This window comes from Pinus tabuliformis, chromosome 3_1 (genome assembly GCF_031772625.1).
Source record: "Pinus tabuliformis cultivar Carrire ecotype Pingquan chromosome 3_1, CPIR1, whole genome shotgun sequence".
NCBI lineage: Eukaryota > Viridiplantae > Streptophyta > Pinopsida > Pinales > Pinaceae > Pinus > Pinus tabuliformis.
The window spans coordinates 748099216-748107558 of NC_142301.1; positions in this window are offsets into that span (position 1 = coordinate 748099216).

The following is an 8343-nucleotide window of genomic DNA, read 5'->3' on the forward strand; positions in this document are numbered from 1 at the left end:
ATTGGTTTGGTTGATTTAAGTGTTATAAATCCATTGGACTATGGAGTGTATAAAATAAACTGGATTCTACATCAATTTTTAGAGGAGTTCTCACAGGGCAAGCTAGGTTGCACTATTTGGATATTTTTAGAAATTGAATGGATTTTGAAATATAAAAAGTGTAAGGTTCAGTACAAATCAAGGAGAAATTAAGAATTCCTTAATTTGACTTCGGAGGAAAACATGAAAATTATCAACAACCAAAATAGGGTGCTCTAAATAACAAATCCTATTCATCACACTTTCTGTTAAATAATTCAAATATTCAGAATAACAGAGAAAGAAAAACAATGTTTAAGCAAATAAACAGAAGAATAACATCACCATTTGGTGCACCACATGAATCATTTGAAAGGTCCTTGTATTATTGATGCCCCAGCACTTTGAAACTTACAATATGTAGAGGAAACTACATTCAGAAATCAACTCTTAATAATTCAAACACTTAAGTACTTATACTAATAATTACAGAAATCCTTTACAAAATCATTGTTAAACTAACAGTGTATTATTAGCCTGATTACAAACAACACGACTCATTCCTGGCAGAAAACTAGGCCACGTATACATGTGGAAGGCAAGGTGGCTATCTTTTGGTGAATTCGGTTGCTGAGTCAACCTGAAACTATGTTGTGTTGGTGTATTGACTTTCGTGATGGCTAATGTGTTGGTCGTTGTCTTACTGCACTTGAATTATTCTTCAGTCTAGTAAATCGAAAATCTCTTCCCATCTCTTTTCATCGGGTATGGTCAATTTTATTACCCTTTGGTAAATTTCATCTACCTCTGTGTATTTGGCAAAATTCAGCTTCATAGTAAAAATATGTTTTACCTCATTCTGTATGTGGAAGTCATTTGACATGGTTTCCAAAAATGCCTTTGCTGTCATACTGCCTTTTATTCCACTGACCTTAATACTGCTTCTAGCCATTTCTTTCATCTTCAGGACATAATCTTCTTGAGTGATCAGTTTATCATTTATTACATAAATGTTGGGCAGGCCTTTCTGGATCAATGTTTCAATTCTGTTGTAGAACCTATTTACTTGCAGCTCCAATGTTTCACATTTTTCTTCCAACTGATCAATAAGATTCCTCTTAGTCAAGACTTTCTTGACTTCCAAAATAGTGGCAGTCTTGTCACTGATTCCTAATTCTTCAAGCTCATATTTGGACTTAGAATTCAAGAATCTAATAATGTTGGAGGCTTCTGTGGGCATGTCTCCAAGCTTCTCCCTTCCCTGAACAATGGTTTCTGTAGATTTTTCTATTAATTCCTTTTGCTCAAAGATGATTTGGATAGATGGCCAAATCTCATTCATAGAATCTAGAATATTCATCCAAATGGTTTCCTTGGCTTGGGCCAAGGTCTGACCAGTTGAGGCATCCATTTCTACCCTCTGCATCTTTTCCAACAATCTTTGTGACTTCTGCATTTCAGTAATATGAGCAGCTTCACCTCTGGCCTTTTGTACTTCTAAATTTTGAGTTGATCCTGCAAAGTCTTGATTTCTTTTGACAATATGGACATGTTCTCTAGTGCCTTGGTTACCTGTTCAGCACTTGCAGTATGAGTAGAAGAAGTAGTTGCAGTGGTTGTTCCTGTTGTTGGAAGTTGAGAAATGGGTATGGCATCTAGGGGGACAATAGCCATCTTCTGACTCTATTCTCTCTCATTTATCATCTTCTCCATCTCAGCCTCCATATGTCTAATCTGTATGTTCTGCTCTATAATCAACTTCATCATGTCTGTTTTTTGTGCTTCACTTTCAATGTCCTTGGTCAATGGGTCCTTTGTAGCTGGCAGCTTGTGTTGCTTTCTCAATGCTGCAATTTCCATATTCTTCTTTTTGATAATCTCCTCTACAACATTGACATATTTAGGGTCATACCCTATCTTTACCACCAAATCCTCCAAAGACTTGATCCTGTTATCTTTTTCCAAGGAGGACACCTTCTCCATATTCAACTGAGATTGAACATTAGCAAATGAAACCTGCAACTTGGATCATCAAGCTTCTGCATTGCAAAACTGAATTTATCTACCTGATAGTAAAGGAACATATAGATCAAAATGGAGGTGTAATTAAACACCTTTTCTGTGGGAAACTTTATCAATTTCTCATGAATACTATTAGCCAATAATTGACTAAAATTGAAAACAATGGAAGGCTTGGTGTCTAGCTAAAATTGAAAACAATGGAAGGCTTGTTGTCTATGGAAAATATGGAGAGGAAACCTAAAATGGGCTCATCTACCCACTAATCAGAATAATAACCTAAAATATAGGAAATCATGGATATAATTTGTTTGGCTTGATTAGGGAAGATGGAGGAAGGATATGGAGGATTCTTCTTAGGTAACTGGGCATTCTTAGGCAAGAATATTTCGAAAATTTTGGCTCTGGTAGTGAAATCCAGCTTCTGATAAAGCTGGGTGAGGGCTTCTAAGGAGAAAGGAGTATTATTTTCCATAGTGGGAGCCAACATCATTTGGTCTATGGACTGGGCAGTTATGGTAAAGAGGATGTCACCTGAAGGGGCCATGATAGCTCTTTGAGTAGGGACATAACATGCTTGACACTTTCTGGTAAACTCAGGGGCTTGGAATGTCAAGGGGAAGATGTAATGGGGAATATTGGACTCCCAGAGCCCAATTTCATCAGTTTTATCTGCATGTTTGTCTTCTAACCAGCAGTATAGCTCCAAAAAATCACAATCACATTGGGTTTCACTAATCCTATAATCCTTGTCGGCCAAAGGGATATGATCTAAATCTACAAAGGGAGGGATTAATGGATTAATAGGCTTATCTTGGGTTTTGATTTTGGGAGGCATGGCTATATTAGTGAAAAACAAGAGGAATTGAGTGAAATACAAGGAATTAACAGAGGATATTACCGAGAAATAGTTTGGGTAACAAATTGTCAAGTGAAAGAAACAAAGGATTGTCAACTGTCAATTTATGTCTTGGTCTGATTGTGGAAAGGCTCCGAGAATGGTCGATGTGCAAAGTTGTCAGTCTACAGAGAAACAAAAGTGAAAAAGGAGGAGAGCGATAGGATAAGAAGTAAAGGAAAAGAGAGAAATGGCTTCAGAGGTTCTTTAAACATTGTGAAAGTCCCATTGACAAGGGCACGAGACCATTAAGTTTGAATGGTTACCAGGGAATTGAAATTGAATGTTGAACGGTCATTTTTTTAGAAACGCATTTAAGTGGACAACAGAAAGGTGAGGTGGCGAGAGGTGAGAGGTGGAGGAGCAGTGGTGGGGACACGGTAAAAAAAGCGAGGGGATGGTGGTTTCGGAAGGGGTGGTAAGCAGTAAACAGGATTTCAAAGGCGGGGTGTGAAATCATGAGAGACTGCCACATTAAGATGGGGCCCGGCAGGAGAAACCATCTTTTTGGACCACCCCTCCCCCCCCAGGCAGTGAAGGAAGGATGGAGAGGGGGGGCTGAAGAACAATTTGGGTCATGGATCATAGGCAGGAGTGGATCCCGATGCTTCGATGGCACTGTTGTTTAACTGCAAACGACAAAAGATGCTTTGTCCACATGCGCTTTATTATTTTGCCTTCCTAACTTAGGATAAAGGTGGATAATGAAATATATATAAAATAACTTTACCCCATCATGCATATATTTCCCTTTTACCATATCATTAAAACTTTGGATAAAAATGACATAGGCAAATATTTATAAAAACCACTAATTTACCTACCCATAACTAAACTAACATTTTATTCTTTCTATAGGGTGCACTTAGACTAGAAAACACACCTCATTTTATTTTATACAAAATGGAAAACAATGTAGCCTATCCTTTATTTCTCCTATTGATTCAGATTAAACAGTTGAATAAATGTCATTTTCTACCTAACTACTGATTCACCCAGATTAAACTATTAGGCAAATCTTTATTTTCTAACCTAACTTACAGAAATTTAAAGGAGTTTAATCATGATTACACTATATGATTAAACAAGAAGCTAGACATTGTGGCATTTTGAACAAGTTTCACACAATATTTATTTTATAATAATGAATAAAACTAACTATCAGTAGTGGCATTTAGACTTGCAACACTTTTAGTACTATTCCTTTTTTTTGTTTTTCTTTTGATTGGGTTCTATTTTTCAATTCTTTTTCAATATTCTTGTTTTTTCTCTTTTTCTTATTTATACGCTCTTTTCATTTTTATTCTATTTTTTCTTTTATTTGGAAATCATTGGTAGATTGTCAAGTATTTACAAAATAAGATTCTTGAGATAAAATATTCAAATACCTTGAGATCCTATAAATTACAGAACCCTAACAGACACCACAACAATTGGAATAAAAAAGAGAAAAAGGACTTTGTTAGAGTTGTGATAGAAAATACACTACAGGTCATAAGGGTGTTGAGAAGAAATTATTTTACATAGATTGTCAAAGGAGGAAGAAAAGGAACAAGAAACATCAAAATAAGAGGGTATACACCAGGAACAAACCCTAGAGAAAGAAGAAATGAATCTTACCATACCTTGTAATGCATTGGCTGGAATTACGACTCCTCAAACTATCAAGATAGAAGGACATATCAAGAAGAAAAAGGGAATAGTGTTGACTGATTTGAGCAGTACCCATAATTTTATTCATTGTAAGATAGCCAAGGAATTGAATTTCTTCCTATATCCAACACCAGAGTGTCAAATGATGGTTGCAAGTGGAGGAAGCATAAATTTATCTGAAAAGTGCCATAATATAAAGCTATCCATGGGAGAATATGTATTCAATAGCCCAATGCTTTCCATTCCAGTGGGTGGTGTTGATGTTGTACTAAGAGTCCAATGGCTACAATCCTTGGGTACAATAGCTTTTAATTTTCAAGAACTTTTCATGAAATTTTGTTCGGAAGGAAAGGAAGTTTAATTAAGGGTTATTGCAAGGAAACCGTGAAGGATAATAATCTCTAATGGAATGACAAATCTTATAAAGAATTAATAATGAGGTGTAATTGCACAATTATGTTCGCTAGAGGTTCCCACATTGAAATCATCTATTTATCTGTATCTCCAAATAGTATTGGACAATCAATCCAAGGTATTTGAGATTCCCAAAGGCCTCCCACCTATTCATGATCATGATCATGCTATTCATTTGATTCCAGGAAGTGTTCCTCCAAACATCAAGCCTTACAGATATCCTTATTCCCAAAAGAGTGAAATTGAACGTATGGTTGCAAAAATGCTAGAGACTGGTATAATTCAATCAAGTAAAAGTTATTTCTCTACTCTAGTAGTATTGGTGCACAAGAAGGATGGATCATGGTGCATGTGTCCAAATTATAGGGAGCTCAACAAGCTCACTATTAAAGATAAATTCCCATTCCTATCATTGATGAATTATTGGATGAATTTCATGGATCAATTTACTTCACCAAGGTGGACCTTTGTTCATGATATCATCAAATCAGAATGAAGACTAAATACATTCTAAAAACAAAATTTAGAACTCATGAGGGTCATTATGAATTTTTGGTCATGGCTTTTGGCCTTACCAATGCAACTTCTACATTTCAAGGTTTGATGAATTCCATTTTGAAACACTTAATTAGAAAATTTGTGTTAGTATTTTTTTATTGTTGGGATGGGGTCCCTTGGGTTAGTTTTGGGGTTAAAAACCCAAGTTTTGATGTTAATTTTGGTAAAAAGATGTAAAGTCTCTGCAATTTTTGGATGCGGAGCATGTAGGTAGTTAGGAGTCAAAAAGGCTTTTAGCCCCTTGTCTATGTAAAGTCGAGTCATTTTTGAAATCCACCCATGGTCCGCGGACCATGGGATTGTATGTAAAAAACTATAAATAGGTGTCTTAGAGAGTCTAAGGCAGATAGATATTGATGTCTACGTTTGAGAGAGGGAAAAAGGGCAAGTAAGTAGTGGGTAGATAGAAGGAAAAATGCTTTGTAGCTAAGTGCACAAAGGTCTAGAGTAGAGTCTACATTTGAGTGCACGGACCCCTGCAATTGAGTACGCAGGGAAGTTTTGAGTTTGTAACCTCATATTGAAGACCAATAAAGAAGATTTTTGAAGAAATTCATGTGTTTATCTATTTACTTCTGTCATTTATGTTTGGAAGATATGTTGTGATGGAATAATATCTTTATGAAATATTGGTCTATTAATGCGCGACTCTATTGGATAAATCGTATTAACTTTACGCAATGCATGTTAAGTACTTTCATGAAGAATATAATACATTATGTTATGTTCATTAAGTATTCAAGTATATCTATGTGAACTTAGATCTAGTTTTATTTTATTGTGCATGTAAGTGGTTGATTCATCTGTTAAGGGTTTGTAAAGACCTATCGTAGACCTTCACGAAGGGATAGAGGCCATTTAAAGGAAGTTACAGTATTGAGCCCTAGGGGCTTATAGATTTGCACGAAGGTAGAGTAAGGGCAGTAAAATACATCACACTCATCTCTGGATGCAGAAACTAGGTTCCAACATTCCCCCATACTGCTTTGGGTGAGACTTCAGCCTGTGCTACACGGGTTGATACCAAAAGGGCTGGTATTATAGGGTTTTGTTTGGTGCAATTAACTCTTAACCTGGGTCAGGACCCACTAAGCCAACAAATGGTTATGTTTTTGGGACAAGATCTGCATAAGGAGATGTGTGATGTCACATCACTGGAATCAGACCAAGAAGGAAATTGAGAAGTGGTTAGATAGCAAGATTCACGAATTCGCGACGCAAGAAAACAAGAATACACACTTATCAAAGAAGCTATGGTTGGACAGATACTTGCACACCAAAATACACAAAATTTTCTTCTGCACCTTATCGATCAAACTATATGAGTGGATAGCTAAGTTGGCAGACGGCCAAGGAAGGTGGAATATTGACGATCCAATAGTGTGGACCCTAGAGCTAGTACGAAGGTTGGAAGCCTCTGAAGACAAGACCGCACATCTTGTTGACCACTAGCTCGATCAAATTATATGAGGATTTGTTACAAAGTTCGCAGTTGATGGCTCAACCAACTACAATGAAGCAGAGCAGCACTTCTTCAACGGACCATGAGGTAAGTATTTGAGATCCTTGAATACCTAGATTAAGATGCTCTTGTGTGAGAAAAGGGTTATGTCATTTCCTTGATGTTCATATCTACGTGAAGTGGATGGATCTTTAGAAATCAAGAGAAAGTAGGGCCTGAATATAGCTCGTTGATTGGACCTCCTTCGAGTGACGACAAGGGAGCGGTACATGCCTTGCCATGGAGTTCTATCCAACTGATAAGATAGGGTTTTCCGTGGATACCTCATCCATCCACTCCACCTCCACATTCACATCCATAGAATACACCTTTGCCCACACCTCCACCACCACCACCATCGTTCAACATGTTGAACTCAATAAAGCTACCAATTTCAATGGTATAGGGAGCGAAGATACAGATCACTTCTGGTTTGTTGTGAATGTTGTGTGCACCACACAGCACATCATTGATGAAAACATAAAGAAGGCGCAGTTAGTTACAACTTTGTAGTACCGCACGCTGATGTGGTATATTAAGTACTACGTTGATCATCCTATAACAACGCTAGCAGAGATTAAGGATGATTTAAACAAAGAGTTATGTAAGCCTAAATCTGACTCACGGCCTGTGGTTGGATTTAAGGAAATCACAATGAGAGTTGGTTAGACGCCTTGGGAGTTAGATCAAATGTTGAAATGTGTGATCCGTAGAGCTAATATGCAGCTCACAGATGGTCAACACCATGAGTGGTTTATATCCTTGCTTATGTCCCACCTGAGGATTGATTTGTCATAGCATAAGATAGGAACTCAGGCAGAAGCCTTGGAAATCGCAATGAGACTGCATGAGACACTTATTTAGGATGTGACTTTGGGGGTTCAACAAATCCACTTGCAGTTGCAGAACCTCTACTTGGAATTGCAGAGCTCGAAAAAAGAGAAGGAGGCTAGGCCAGAGGTGCACAAGGAATTCTGGTGCCTCAAGTGTAAGAGCTAGGGGCATGATAAAGACCACTACCCTATCTTCACAAATTATATTTCAGGGGGGACTGATTCCCCTGAGGTAGGAAGCTCCAGCAGGACCAAGTGTGGGGCCTGTGCTATGGTGCATTATTTGTCAAGTGGTTGGAAAATAGGTAACGGATAATTGTCATTTGTTGCAAAATTTCATTCAGAAATCACACGAATTTTTCTATGATTTTTGCAAATCGGTGGGCCACGATGAGTGCCACTATTGCAACTATGAGTTGATGATGGAAAGAATGCCCACCTACCGAATG